The sequence below is a fragment of the Choloepus didactylus genome, chromosome 6 (genome assembly GCF_015220235.1).
Source record: "Choloepus didactylus isolate mChoDid1 chromosome 6, mChoDid1.pri, whole genome shotgun sequence".
In the NCBI taxonomy this organism is placed as follows: Eukaryota; Metazoa; Chordata; class Mammalia; order Pilosa; family Megalonychidae; genus Choloepus; species Choloepus didactylus.
In genome coordinates, this window is record NC_051312.1 from 123873255 (window position 1) to 123889493 (window position 16239).

At 38.0% G+C, this 16239-nt stretch overlaps 1 protein-coding gene and 1 pseudogene across 1 annotated transcript in view; one reads left to right on the forward strand and one right to left on the reverse strand.

Annotated features, from left to right (window-relative positions):
* Positions 1-16239, forward strand: part of CUL5 (cullin 5) — a 163341-nt gene that overhangs the window by 48369 nt on the left and 98733 nt on the right. The gene's annotated exons all lie outside the window — the stretch shown is intronic.
* On the reverse strand, positions 13210-13953 carry LOC119535878 (annotated as a pseudogene).

Here is a 16239-nt window from a genome sequence, read left to right on the forward strand (position 1 = left end):
CTATGAACATTGGCGTGCAGATATCTGTTCGTGTCACTGCTTTCCGACCTTCAGGGTATATACCGAGAAGTGCAATCGCTGGATCGAATGGTAACTCTATATCTAGTTTTCTAAGGAACTGCCAAACTGACTTCCAGAGTGGCTGAACCATTATACAGTCCCACCAACAATGAATAAGAGTTCCAATTTCTCCACATCCCCTCCAGCATTTGTAGTTTCCTGTTTGTTTAATGGCAGCCATTCTAACCGGTGTTAGATGGTATCTCATTGTGGTCTTAATTTGCATCTCTCTAATAGCTAGTGAAGCTGAACATTTTTTCATGTGTTTCTTGGTCATTTGTATTTCCTCTTCAGAGAACTGTCTTTTCATATCTTTTGCCCATTTTATAATTGGGCTGTCTGTACTATTGTCATTGAGTTGTAGGATTTCTTTGTATATGCAAGATATCAGTCTTTTGTCAGATACATGGTTTCCAAAAATTTTTTCCCATTGAGTTGGCTGCCTCTTTACCTTTTTGAGAAATTCCTTTGAGGTGCAGAAACTTCTAAGCTTGAGGAGTTCCCATTTATCTATTTTCTCTTTTGTTGCTTGTGCTTTGGGTGTAAAGTCTAGGAAGTGGCCGCCTAATACAAGGTCTTGAAGATGTTTTCCTACATTATCTTCTAGGAGTTTTATGGTACTTTCTTTTATATTGAGATCTTTGGTCCATTTTGAGTTAATTTTTGTGTAGGGGGTGAGGTAGGGGTCCTCTTTCATTCTTTTGGATATGGATATCCAACTCTCCCAGCCCCATTTGTTGAAAAGACCATTATGGCTCAGTTGAGTGACTTTGGGGGCCTTATCAAAGATCAGTCGGCCATAGATCTGAGGGTCTATCTCTGAATTCTCAATTCGATTCCATTGATCTATATGTCTATCTTTGTGCCAGTACCATGCTGTTTTGGCAAGTGTGGCTTTCTAATAAGCTTCAAAGTCAGGGAGTGTAAGTCCTCCCACTTCGTTTTTCTTTTTTATAGTGTCTTTAGCAATTCGAGGCATCTTCCCTTTCCAAATAAATTTGATAACTAGCTTTTCCAAGTCTGCAAAGTAGGTTGTTGGAATTTTGATTGGGATTGCATTGAATCTGTAGATGAGTTTGGGTAGAATTGACATCTTAATGACATTTAGCCTTCCTATCCATGAACATGGAATATTTTTCCATCTTTTAAGGTCCCCTTCTATTTCTTTTAGAAGAGTTATGTAGTTTTCTTTGTATAGGTCTTTTACATCTTTGGTTAAGTTTATTCCTAGGTACTTGATTTTTTTAGTTGCTATTGAAAATGGTATCTTTTTCTTGAGTGTCTCTTCAGTTTGTTCATTTCTAGCATATAGAAACATTACTGACTTATGTGCATTAATCTTGTATCCCGCTAGTTTGCTAAATTTGTTTATTAGCTCTAGTAGCTGTATCGTCGATTTCTCAGGGTTTTCTAGATATAAGATCATATCATCTGCAAACAATGACAGTTTTACTTCTTCTTTTCCAATTTGGATGCCTTTTATTTCTTTGTCTTGCCGGATTGCCCTGGCTAGCACTTCCAGCAGAATGTTGAATAACAGTGGTGATAGCGGGCATCTTTGTCTTGTTCCTGATCTTAGAGGGAAGGCTTTCAGTCTCTCACCATTGAGTACTATGCTGGCTGTGGGTTTTTCATATATGCTCTTTATCATGTTGAGGAAGTTTCCTTCAATTCCTACCTTTTGAAGTGTTTTTATCAAAAAGGGATGTTGGATTTTGTCAAATGCTTTTTCAGCATCTATTGAGATGATCAATTGATTTTTCCCTTTCGAGTTTTTAATGTGTTGTAATACACTGATTGATTTTCTTATGTTGAACCATCCTTGCATGCCTGGAATGAACCCCACTTGGTCATGGTGTATGATTTTTTTAATGTGTCTTTGGATTCGATTTGCAAGTATTTTGTTGAGGATTTTTGCATCTATATTCATTAGGGAGATTGGCCGGTAGTTTTCCTTTTTTGTAGCATCTTTGCCTGGTTTTGGTATTAGATTGATGTTAGCTTCATAAAATGAGTTAGGTAGTGTTCCATTTTCTTCAATGTTTTGAAAGAGTTTGAGTAAGATTGGTGTCAGTTCTTTCTGGAAAGTTTGGTAGAATTCCCCTGTGAAGCCATCTGGCCCTGGGCATTTATTTGTGGGAAGATTTTTGATGACTGATTGGATCTCTTTGCTTGTGATGGGTTGGTTGAGGTCTTCTATTTCTTCTCTGGTCAGTCTAGGTTGTTCATATGTTTCCAGGAAATTGTCCATTTCTTCTACATTATCCAGTTTGTTGCCATACAGTTGTTCATAGTATCCTCTTATAATTTTTTTAATTTCTTCAGGATCTGCAGTTATGTCACCTTTTTCATTCATTATTTTGTTTATATGGGTCTTCTCTCGTTTTGATTTTGTCAGTCTAGCTAGGGGCTTGTCAATCTTGTTGATCTTCTCAAAGAACCAACTTTTGGTGATATTTATCCTCTGTATTGTTTTTTTGTTCTCTATGTCATTTATTTCTGCTTTAATCCTTGTTATTTCTTTTCTTCTACTTGGTTTAGGATTGGTTTGCTGTTCATTTTCTAGCTTCTTCAGTTGATCCATTAGTTCTTTGATTTTGGCTCTTTCTTCCTTTTTAATATATGCGTTTAGTGCTATAAATTTCCCCCTTAGCACTGCTTTTGCTGCATCCCATAGATTTTGGTATGTTGTGTTCTCATTTTCATTCGTCTCTATATATTTAGCAATTTCTCTTGCTATTTCTTCTTTAACCCACTGATTGTTTAGCAGTGTGTTGTTTAACCTCCAGGTATTTGTGAATTTTCTAAGTCTCTGATGGTTATTGACTTCTAATTGTATTCCATTGTGGTCGGGAATGTGCTTTGAATAATTTCAATCTTTTTAAATTTATTGAGTGTTGTTTTATGTCCCAGCATATGATCTATTGTGGAGAAAGTTCCATGAGCACTAGAAAAGTATGTGTATCCTGGTGATTGGGGATGTAATGTCCTGTAGATGTCTGTTAAATCTAATTCATTTATCAGATTGTTTAGGTTTTCAATTTCCTTATTGGTCTTCTGTCTGGTTGATCTATCTATAGGAGAGAGTGATGTGTTAAAGTCTCCCACAATTATTGTGGAAACATCAGTTGCTTCCTTTAGTTTTGCCAGTGTTTCTCTCATGTATTTTGTGGCACCTTGATTGGGTGCATAGACATTTACGATTGTTATTTCTTCTTGCTGAATTGCCCCTTTTATTAGTATGTAGTGGCCTTCTTTGTCTCTCAAAACATCCCTGCATTTGAAGTCTATTTTATCTGAGATTAATATTGCTACACCTGCTTTCTTTTTGCTGTAGCTTGCATGAAATATTTTTTTCCATCCTTTCACTTTCAGTTTCTTTGTGTCCCTGTGTCTAAGATGAGTCTCTTGTATGCAACATATTGATGGTTCATTTTTTTTGATCCATTCTGCGAATCTATATCTTTTAATTGGGGAGTTTAATCCATTTACATTCAACGTTATAACCGTGAAGGCATTTCTTGAATCGGCCATCTTATCCTTTGGCTTATGTTTGCCATATTTTTCCCTCTCTCTATTAATATCCTTTATTGTACCCATACCGAATCTCTTTAGTACTGAACCTTTCTCCAAGTCTCTCTGTTCTGTCTTTGTTTCTCTGTCTGTAGGGCTCCCTTTAGTATCTCCAGTAGGGCAGGTCTCTTGTTAGCAAATTCTCTCAGCATTTGTCTGTCTGTGAAAAATGTAAGCTCTCCCTCAAATTTGAAGGAGAGCTTTGCTGGATAAAGTATTCTTAGCTGGAAATTTTTCTCACTCAGAATTTTAAATATATCGTGCCATTGCCTTCTCGCCTCCATGGTGGCTGCTCAGTAGTCACTACTTAGTCTTATGCTATTTCCTTTGTATGTGATGGATTGCTTTTCTCTTGCTGCTTTCAGAACTTGCTCTTTCTCTTCTGTGTTTGACAGTGTGATCAGTATATGTCTCGGAGTGGGTTTATTTGGATTTATTCTATTTGGAGTTCGCTGAGCATTTATGATTTGTGTATTTATGTTGTTCAGAAAATTTGGGAAGTTTTCCCCAACAATTTGTTTGAATACTCTTCCTAGACCTTTACCCTTTTCTTCCCCTTCTGGGACACCAATGAGTCTTATATTCGGACGTTTCATATTATCTATCATATCCCTGAGGTCCATTTCGAGTTTTTCAATTTTTTTCCCCATTCTTTCTTTTATGCTTTCATTTTCCATTCTGTCATCTTCCAGGTCACTGATTCGTTGTTCAGCTTCCTCTAGTCTTGTACTGTGAGTGTCCAGAATCTTTTAATTTGGTCAACAGTTTCTTTAATTTCCATAAGATCATCGATTTTTTTATTTAGTCTTGCAGTGTGTTCTTTATGCTCTTCTAGGGTCTTCTTGATTTCCTTTGTATCCCGTACTGTGGTCTCATTGTTCATCTTTAGTTCTTTGAGTAGCTGCTCTAGGTGCTGTGTCTCTTCTGATCTTATGATTTGGGTGCTTGGGCTTGGGTTATCCATATCGTCTGGTTTTTTCATATGCTTTATAATTTTCTGTTGTTTTTGGCCTCGTGGCATTTGCTGAACTTGATATGGTTGTTTTAGGATGTGTAGACCAATTGAAGTCCTTATCTCTAATTTATCAGATCTACAGCTTCGTGGAGTACACTTTCTCTAACTAACCAGCAGGTGGCGTCCACGAGCCACCTGTTCTCCACAAGCCAGTTCTCCCCTGTTTAGCCTTTTTGGTGAGTGGGGGAGTGAGTCTTGTGGGGTCCAATTGGTGTACCAAGCTTGCGTGTGTAGTTGGTGTTGCCTGCCCTGTATATGGGGCGTGTTTCTGGGCAGTCAGGGATGGGGGGTGGCTCTAACAATCAAATCTCCCTGGTGATCCTAGAGTTTTAAAGCTGCTGCAATAGTCTAATCCTTCAGTTCAGTCCTGCCACAGTTTGTCTCTGCTACTGACCCACAAGTCCTTGGTATTGGCGTATGGCTCCTGAGACTTGCATGTGGGCCCCTCTTCCAGGCCGTGCACCCCAGGTCCTCTGTTGAAGGATGACTGTGCTATGTCACAGGTGAGTGCCGTCCCCCCAGGGCAGTTCTGGGCTGCTGGGCTGTGTAGGGAGGCTCCCAGTCTGCTGAAATGATGGCTGAATGGGGCTTTGTTAATTCACACTGCTCTACCTTCCCAACTCTGGGACAATCAGCTGAGGTTGCAGGGAAGGCTAATGTCCATGCCCAGTTTTGTGGTGTGTGCCTGTTATTTGAAGCACTTCCGTCACACTGGGTTGTCTGGGGCAGCTCTGGGTTATGGGGCTGGCAATGGGCAGGAGTGTTTCCTGTCCACCAGGATGATGGCTGTGAGCGGACACCCCCCTTTTCTTGGGAAGTTGTGGTGTTTAGTGAATTTTCTCAGCCACTGGAGTATTGCGTTTTGTCTCAGAGCTCTCTTAGTTCTGCTCTTGACTTGACCTGCCCAAATTGCAAGTCTTTGAAGCTTTCTGTATTGGGCTTCTTAGAGTAATTGTTTTAGAAAAAGAAAAAAGGATTAAAACAAAAAAAAAAAACAAAAACAAAAAAACAAAAAAAAGGGCCCTTCTCAGAGATCTAAAGGGTTATTGAAATGCTAAGAGACAAAGCAACCAGGGCCATTAAGGAAAGGTCCACAGGGCAGAGAGATCAGCTTTTCTTTGGGATTTGCATATGCGCCTCAGGGCCTGAGCTTGGGCCTGAGCTCGGCCCTTCCCCTTTCTATGTTCACCAGAACTCCAAAAATCCTCCGCTTTTATTTTGGAGTTTTTCATGTTGTTTTTTTTCTCTATGCCTGTCTCCTCTCTGCTGGGCTGGCTGCTCTCAGATTCTCTGGTGTCTGGTCTCAGTCTATCTGTAGTTGGAGTTTGGATCAGTAGAATGAGTTTCCGATAAGGGCTGCCACTGCAGTTCTCCCTTCTCCTTCCCGGAGCTGACAGCCCCTCCTCCCACGGGAGTGAGCCTGGCAGGGAGGGGCGCGGGTCCCCTGGCCGCAAAAACTTACAGATTTCGCTGATCTCAGCAGTTCCACGTTTTCATGAGTGTTGTATGAAGTATGCCCAAAGTCAGATTGCTCTGTTGTGTCCAGTCCACGCAGTTCCTGGCTTTCTACCTACTTTCCTGGAGGAGTAACTAAAACATACAGCTCACCATTCTGCCATCTTGCCCCGCCTCCGACACTCATTTTTTAAATGTCAAAATATTTGGAGCTGAATACTAATAAATGACAATATTGAAACTTGTTGCAGTTAAAGAAGTGCTTAGTGGGGAGTTTATAGTTTTCAATGCACATATTAGGGAAGAAAGAAAGGTAACAATCAGTGATAGAGTTAATGGTTAAATTGTAGAGTTTCTCTTTGGGGTGATAGAAAAGTTTTGGTAATGAATGGTGGTGGTGATGGTAGCATGCAGTTAACAACCTTGAATTATATATTGGAATGTGGTTAAAGGTATATAGAATAAAACTTAAAAAATTAAATTAGAGTAAACATTAAAAGAAAACAAAACAGGACTGTACTGTGCTCTGAAAAAAAAGCAAACCCTATTGTAAACCATGGACTGTAGTTAATAGTGTAATTATAAAAATGTGCTTTCATTAATTGTAACAAATGTACCACACTAATGCCAGGTGTTAAAAATAGGATGGTATATGGAAACTCGTTTTTTACGCATGATATTTCTGTAAACCTGCAATTTCTCTAATAAAAAATTAATTAGTAAAAAATATATGCTAGAAGCACTATTGTGAACTCTCATAACAACGTAAAATAAATGTCTTATAATGTAAAATATAGGAGACCTCGAGATAGAAGCTAGTGAAGGAGGAATGATAACCTAAAATCTACAGACATGATATTGAGGGTGAACTTAAAGGTATGGGAATGGACAGGGGTGATGATTGTTAATGGGATTATAAGTATCAGTGCCTCATTGAAGGCAGACATGATTGAAAGGGGTTGTTTAAATGCATGTATCCCACAGATTAGTGCTACAAATATAAATAAGTGCTTGCATGATTTACTTGTAAGGTATGACACTGCTACAAAGAGTTAACAACAGAGTGGTATATGGGAAAAACTACCTATTGCATATTATACACTATATGTAATAGGAGTACCTTACCAGTACCACACTAATACTAGGGAGAAATAATTAGGGGCTGTTAAGAGCTTTGGAGTGTCCTGTGTTATAAAAATTGTTTAAAACTTAGAGTTAGGATGATTGTACAACTAAGTGAAGATAATCTGAGATGATTGTTTATCTTGGACAGAACATATGCTTTGCAAAATCAGGAACCTTCTACTTAATAAGTCAAGCCATCAATCTTGAGGCTTGCTCTTGTGAAACTTATGACTGTAAATATGCCTAAGAGGCACCTCCAGAGAACCTCTTTTGTTGCTCTGATTTGGCCTTTCTCTCTGTAAGCCCAACTCAGCAAATAACTTCGTCAACCCCCTCCCCCCTCCCCGCCACAGGACATGACTCCCAGGAATGAGCCTGGCCCTGGCATTGAGGGATTGAAAATGGCCTTCTTGACCAAAAGGAGGAAAAGAAAGGTAACAAAATAAGGGTACAGTAGCTGAGAGATTTCAGATAGAGTCAAGAGGCTCTCCTGGGTATAATTTTTATGCAAGCTCCAGCTAGGTATCCCAAATGGCCCCAGTATGCCAAGACCTAATCAACAGTGGTCCCAAAATACCTAGGTTCCTAACTGAGACTCTGTAAAAGTTTCATTCACTAAGTTTATTTTTCAGAAACTTAAACCCACCAGAGTATTCCTATGCCAGACAATTGCTAAAACCCAGAGGCAATAGCCTCTTCAAGAACATCAACCAGATGCAGCCCCCTTCCCCATAATGTCAACACCACTTTTTAATATGAAGAGGTTAGGGTGGTCACTGCCTAGACACTCCTGAAGATCGAGAAAGTGTTTAAAGAGAGGAAGGGGTAGCAACAGTTAACAGTTAAGATAGGATTTAACATGGGATTATGAGTACTGAATCTTTGTGTGTGTGTATTTTTTTTTTTTTTTTTTTTTTTGGATGCTGGGGTATTAGAATAGCTAGAGGAAATGACTGAAATGGTGGAACTGTAACCCGTAAATTCAAATTCTTTGAAATTTGCTCTATAGCTACTTGTTGAATTGTACTTTGAGAGTTGTCACCTTTCTGTATGTATCTTACATTTCATGATAAGGAAATAACTGAAACTGTGGAACTGTCATCCTTAACATTCTTTGAGATTGCCTGTGTAGCTACTTGTTAAATCATACCTTGAAAGTTATCACCTTTTTGTTTATATGTTATATGTTGCAATATGGATATAACTGAGATTGTGGAGCTGTAACCCATAACATTCTTTGAATTTGGTTTCTAACTGTTTGTTAAACTGTACTTTGAAAGTCATCACTATTCTGTATATATGTTAAATTTCACAGTGAAAAATGTATTTTACACACACACACACACACACACACACACACACACACACACACACACACACACACACTAGAAAAAGAATAGCAAATAAAACCCCAAAAAAGTAGAAGGAAGGAAATGATGAAGACAAAAGCAAAACTAAGTGAAACAGTAAATAAACGTGTAATAGAGAAAGTAAAAAAAGTTCTTTGATAAGAATTCTATTAATTGTGTTTATTTTCCTTTTGCTTATCATCTTGTTCTCAGCTTCATTGATTTACTGGTCTTTCTTAAGATGAATTCTTAGTTTTTTATTGTTTTGTATTTTATCTTTATTAATGAAAGCATTCAAGGCTATAAATTTTCTTCTTAATACTGCTTTTGTTGTTACCATAGGTTTTGTGGTAAAAAGTGTTTTCCTTTTCATTGCTTTCTGGATTGTTAATAATTTTTTTTTTTTTATGTCCATGTATTACCTAGGAATTTTAATTCCTAAATAGCGAGGTCATTTTTAGTAACCTAATTATTTATTTATGGCTTGTAATCAGAGAATATAGCCTGTGAAAATATGTACTTAAAAAATTTTGTTGTTATGTATGTACTTTTATGAAAAAATTCTCTTTTTGAGGGTTGCAAGAATTTCTATCCATTAAATCATGTCTATTAATTGTGTTTTATCATTTCTCTGTCCTTAGTTTTTTTCTATTATATTTTTCATATTTATTGATGAGACTTTGTGATAGATACTGTTGATTGGCTAAAACTAACATCCATTCCTCCCCCTTTCATACCTCCCACTATAGAGACTAACTAGTTAATAATTACTTATTTGACCTCCTTTTCTGCTAAATTGGCCATGTGACACAATTATGGCAATAGGTCTACCAGAGGGATTCTAGGGAAGCTTTTGCTTTCCGGATGAATTAAACTAAGAAGGCTGGTACTGTCTTCCTTTTCCCACTTTAACACTCAGAAGGATAAAAGGCTAACTTGCTAAGATGGCAAAGAGGAAAGAAAAAGATCCTTGGCAAGTCTCTCAACAAACACCAGCAATTACATACCTCTGGACTTTTTTTTAATTTTTTAATTTTTTTATAATGCAGTTTTATTGAGATATAGTCACACAGCATACAATCATTCAAAGTGTACAGTCACTTCACAGTATGTCATATAGTTGTGCTTTCATCACCACAGTCAAACTTTAAACATTTTCATTACTTCAAAAAATAAAATGAAAATTAAAATAAAAAAGAATATCCAAAACATCCCATTCCTTTCCTCCCCCCATTGTTCATTTACTTTTTAAAATACAGTTTAATTGAGATCTATTCACACACCCTACAGTCATCCACAATGTACAATCAGTTATTCACTGCACCATCATACAGTTGTGTTCATCACCACAGTCAATTTTTGAACCTTTCCCTTACTCCAAAATAAAAATAAAAACAAAGAAGAGCACCTAAATCATTCCATCCCCTCCACCCCACTCTATTCTTCATCTAATTTTTGTCCCCATTTTCCCACTCATCTGTGCATACACTGGATGAAGGGAGTGCGAGTCACAACTTTTCACAGTCACACAGTCACAGTATGCCATCTACATAGTTATACAATCGTCTTCAAGGATCAAGTCCACTGGGTTGCAGTTTGACAGCTTCAAGTATTTCCCTCTAGCCATTCCAACACATAAAAAGACTAAAAGGTGATATCTATATAGTGCATAGGAAAACCCTCCAGAGTAACCTCTTGACTCCGTTTGAAATCTCTCTGCCATTGGAGCCTTACTTTGCTTCATCTTTTTTCCCACTTTTGGTCAAGAAGATCCTCTCAGTCCCACAGTGCTGGGTCCAGACTCATCTCCAGGAGTCACTTCCTGTGTTGCCAGAGGGATTCACACCCCTGGGAGTCATGTTCCACGTAGGGGGAAAGGCAGTGAGTTCACCTGCCGAGTGGACTTACGGAGAGAGGGGGCCACATTTAGACAACAAAGAGGCTCTCTTTGGTGGGTGTGGGGGGGGGACTCCTAGGCACAATTATAAGTGGGCTTAGCCTCTCCCTTGCAGCAACTAGCCTCACAGGGGAAGGCCCCCAGATCGAGGGCTCGGCACACTAAATTGGCAGTCCTCAATGTTTGCGGGAAAATCAATAGCCCGGGTGTAGAAGTCTAACACTTCCACATTTCTTCCTAGCTCCTTGGGCCCTGCAAATACACTTATAGTCTCTGCCCATATCGCTCTGAGATGTGTTGAGATTTCACCCCAGCCTGTACAAATTCACCGAATCCCACTTCCCATTCACCGTTCCCTGCACCTGTGGTGTTCAAACAAGCTGATAGTACAAGTTAGATTATCTAGTGAGCTGCATAAAATAGACCCTGCACCAGTAAACATCTCCTCTCTTGTTCTCACACATAAGTTGTAGTTTTAAAACCCAGTCAGTATCATCCTTTGCCCTTGGGCCTGCTTTGCCCTAATCCTAACCTCTTTGTTCATATTGTCTAAGCTTCTTAATAAGTTAGAAAAATAAAATAACTTCTTAATAGTTTAAGCCGCTATTAATTCAGTTTAATATTTTTTGCTCCCGAGTGCATCCTAGCTGGTAAAGGGATGTATTGAAGTCTTCCAATTTATTTCTATCAAGCTCTCACATTTCTAATAATTTTTGCTTTATATTTTGATTTTTTGGTGTAAATAGGCCTGTATATCTTCACAGATAATGCTTTTTATCACTACATAATGTTTCTTTCCAGTTCTTTTTACCTTAAATTACACTTTGAATGATATTAGTATTGCCACTCCTGCTTTCTCTTTGTGTTTGCCTAATATCTCTTAAGATATAGTGTCTCTTAATGGAATAATTTATTTGGTTCATGTTTAATATTATGACTGAGATTCTGGTTTTAATTGCTTCTTTCTAACTTTATTATCTATTGTTTCCTCATTGTCTTTTCCTTGTTTTTGTTAACTTGAAAGTTTTCTTGCATTAATGGTTACTTTCCTGTCTCTTGCCCTCAGCCAGAGGCATGTCATATTACTGTTAATAGAAAACAAAATAGCTGTCATTTTTCACACCAAGGTCATTCTATGTCTTCTCTACATCCTCCTACCAAGTAAATTGAAAACTTTGGAATACTTTTCACTGCCTGCTGCTACTTCTCCTGTCCTTTCCCCCATCTCCTTGAGACCTTTGAAAAACTTTTAACTTTTCCCCTTTCTCACTCCCCAGCGCCTAGATTTTTCTAATATGGTTAAGTATTTAAAAAGAATTTCTGCTACATCATGTCCCTTTTTAAAAGCCTTTGGTTATTTATTTCAAGACAGTCCATTCTTATCCATTCATACTTATTTTCATTCTCATCCACTCATACTTAGCTTCATATGTTTATTGCTCACTATTATTTCCTCTGTTTTATTTTTGGTTTTTATTTTTTTCAACTTCTTTATAAGTTGGTTGCACAAAAGATATACATTCTCATATTGACAATTCTTGTCATGAACAAAAGCAACAAAAATAAGGCAACAGCAAGATGTGCCTCACATATAAACTGTCACGTTGTAAGAATAGGAAATCTGGATCCCTGTACAACAAAGAGATTAGGAAGTGACATATAAATAACCCTGAATGAAGAATATATGCAAATGTGTGGGCATAGACTATACACCCATTATATAGATAACTTAGGTTCTCCTGTTTATGATGCATAATTCTTTAATCATCCATTTGTGCAATAAGAATGAACATTAAGAAACTGAAATCCAATTAGCATTTATTTTCACAATATCAATGCTAAACTCAAAATAGAAACTTCATTGACTATAAATATTAAATATTTCAAAAGTAAAAGGTAAAATTTTTTTTAACCCTCTGAATGGGGTCTTCCAAAAAAGATGGAGTATTTCATTCTACTTCCAGGGAGACTAGATAGCCTGAACTTAAATAGCATGAGCAACAAAGAAGAACAAATGAATATCACGAAGAGTAATGCCCATACACATCAAAATATCTAGTTGGGCTATGTTCTTTCTACTTATATAGCTAGCCTATTAACCAGCATAATGGAAGCTTGCACCTCATATGACACAATTACTAAATTAATTACACATCTATCTGAAATTTCCAAACGCTTGCTCTCAAAACAATTTTAGTACACCTGTTAAGTACTACAGGTCATTTAGAAAAACAGAAAAAAAACATACAGTCTTTGCAATTAAAAATCTTTCATAACACTTGAACGATGTTCTGATGTAATTTGAACTAATTACGTTTTTTTCTAAATACGATTTATGTAATAAAAGCTTTCTAAACTAAGATCTTAGGTATATGATCTGTACAAACTTACAATAGTGTATATTCCAAATAAAGATCTCGTTCTACTATGATGTTACAATATAACTCTTTTCTGAGTAAATATGTATGTTAAGGCTTAAAGTGTAAGCTCTTTGGAAGGCAAACAACCTAGTGAAGAAATTATCATTCATTTAAAAATGTGTCTCATCTGATAATAGGCCCCTGAACTTTCAAATTTGTATGTGAGAATACATTTACATATCAAATTTCTAGGAAAGGCACAGGCTTTATGTAAAAAAGCAGCAAAATTTTAAACCCACCAATTTATTGAAAAAGCCATTACTTTGATTAGAAACACACAATGCTTCTCAAGATGTTGGTGACAGGTCATATATTTCACACAGTGCATTTCTCTGTTAACATTCCGGCAGGAGGTGGAATACCTCCTTGACCATGGGCAGACATATTTGATGGACTGTGTAAGCTGGTCTCCTTGTACACAAACCAAGCATTTGTTCCCCAAAGTATCATTCAGAAAGCCAGAGATCACAGACACATTCAAGGATCCCATACTAGTGACAGAGACATAGTAACACATCAGTTCTTGATGCTTGGCACAAGGCAGAAGTTCCCCAACAATATTGGGACCAGTAGCTACTTTAATATCTGTAAGGACATTAGGCCAGGCTGAGGTGCTCACCAACCACAAAGAAGTGGCAACAAGAGTAACAACGAAGTCAATCATAGGAAGTTTTCTACTATCCCGATATAGGTTCATGTGACCAACATAAAGGGGAAGAGCAGCAAGGCAGTACAGAAAAACAAAGACTGCAAATGTAACATAAAATTGTGCAGAAGAGGAGTAATCTCATATAAGGACATGACTTTCCCAATTTATATTGCACACGTTTACTGGAGATGACTGAAATGGGACACCTGATTCAACCTGAATGGATAAGCAAAAGTGGCTGTAATAGTTTTATTTTCAGTAATTTTAGGAGGACAAGTCACTAGAATTTCTGTTTTATCCTTAAAATCTCCACAGGTCGCAAAAGCAAAGATGGAAGCAATCCACTTGAGGGCCTTGATGAAGCCAAGTGGCTCCTTGAGCGAGTTGAGGTTGAGTTGGAAGGTGGACATCCTCTGAGGGAAGGAAAGAGAGAAAGAGTCAGGTCAGCGGGGCGGAGGAGGAGGGGAACAGAATGAGACCCGAGCACCCCCTACAGCGAGGAAGGCCTCCTCTGTTTTATTTTGACGTATCATTTTGTTTAAAAGACAAAATGTATGAACTGAAACTACATGCACCTAGATGAGTAAATATCAGAAGCAATGTTGAATGCAAAAATTATTTGATATTTCTTTTGTAAAGATCAGAAATGCTCATAATGTGTGATAAAACGTTAAAGAAAAAAACACCCCAAAACCTAAAACTGCAAATTCAGGTTTGGTTACTTCTGGGAATAGGTGAATGAGAGTTGGATTTCGGAGAGGAATATAGAAGGCCTTAGGGATATTATACATAATACAGTTCTCAAATATATTATAATACATTCGTCAAAATGTTTATGAAAATTGAACAGAGACTTAACATGTTCTCTTGTGCAATGAGGAGTAGATGATGTGTTTTGATTAAGAAAGAAAGTTGGGAACCTCCTTCCCTGATGGAGCAATGCATAGGATTACCTGGAGGTTGAGAACAGGGAGCTGGAGAGCATGAACCAAATTGCTCACAAGTTTGACTCTTCCTTGGGTAAGATTTCCAGGGAGCTACCCAACCCAGCCCCTTTACCACACTACTGCCTTTGCCTATGAAACACAAGTCAGGTTTGAACTCTCCTGACATGTGCCTAGCTGAGGTTTGAGTGCAGCAGAGATACTAAGGCAGGCCTATTGTTGGGAGACATGGAACTCCTCTGATGGTGACTTTGGCTCCAGAACTCCCCAACAGGTTTGCCAAACTTTCTTAGTACTGTATTGCGGCCTAAGACTCTTGCTACCCAATCTTTCTTCCTTTCTTCATTCCTCTATAGAGATCAGCATTTTCTTCAATAAATCTCTTGCGTGTCTAATTCTGCTTCTGAGAGGACTTGAACTAATGCATGAATATTTAAGTGGAGTGCCTGGCACATAGTAAAGTCAATACATACATAGGTTGACTAAGTAAGAGATGATGATGACTTTGACTGTGGTAGTGGTGAGGGATAGATGTGTCCAAATTGGAGAGACATTTAGGTGATGGATTGAATATGGGGGCTGCAAAAGAGTTGGTTTGCCCAAAACTCATTCCTTATCATTCCCTACTTCGTATCACATTTTACATCCTAGAAATGCTGATTTGTTTATGGTTCGCTGGAAACACCATAGTGATTTACAGTCCTTTACTCATACTGTTACTTCTTTCTAAAATAATACTTTTCCTTAACCTTTTAGCCTTTTGCCTGGCAAACTCTTATTTGTTCTTTGAGATTAAGCTCAGGAGTCAACTCTTCCAGGATGTTGTGCCAGTTTGAATGTATTTTGTCCCCCAAATGCCATTATCTTTGATGTAATCTTGTGTGGGCAGACGTTATCAGTGTTGATTAGATTTGAGCCTTTCTTTGGCGATGTGCCCCATCCCGCTGTGGGTGATGACTCTGATTGGATAATTTCCATGGAGGTGTTGCTCCGCCCATTCAGGGTGGGTCTAAGTTGATCAGTGGAGCCATATAAATGAGCTGACATAACAGAAGGAACTCAGTACAGCTGTGAGTGACGTTTTGAAAAGGAGCTACAGCCAAGAGGGACACTTTGAAAAAAGCACAAGAGCTGCAGATGAGAGACAGTTTGAAGACGGCCATTGAAAGCAGACTTTTGCTCTGGAGAAGCTGAGAGAGGATAAATATCCCAAGTGCAACTAAGAGTGACATTTTTGAGGAACTGCAGCCTAGAGAGGAACATCCTGGGAGAAAGCCATTTTGAAACCAGAACTTTGGAGCAGACACCAGCCACATGCCTTCCCAAAAAACAGAGGTTTTCCGGACACCATTGGCCATCCTCCAGTGAAGGTACCCGATTGTTGATTACTAACCGTGGACACTTTATGGCCTTAAGACTGTAACTGTGTAACCAAATAAACCCCCTTTATAAAAGCCAATCCGTGTCTGGTGTTTTGCATTCTGGCAGCATTAGCAAACTAGAACAGATGTCTTCCCTTTTCTACCCTTCCTCCCACTTGCACCCTCATCCTATCCTTGGATTCGTAAGCCTTTTTGTGTTTATATGTATAATAAATGTAAACAATTATGATCAGTCCATTTTTTTTTTACATTTTTTATTGTGAAATATATATATAGAATACATAACTTTCAAAGTACAATTGAACAAGTGTACTCCAAACAGAAGAGATATGAATAGGCCTACGCCAAGACACTTAATAATCAGATTATC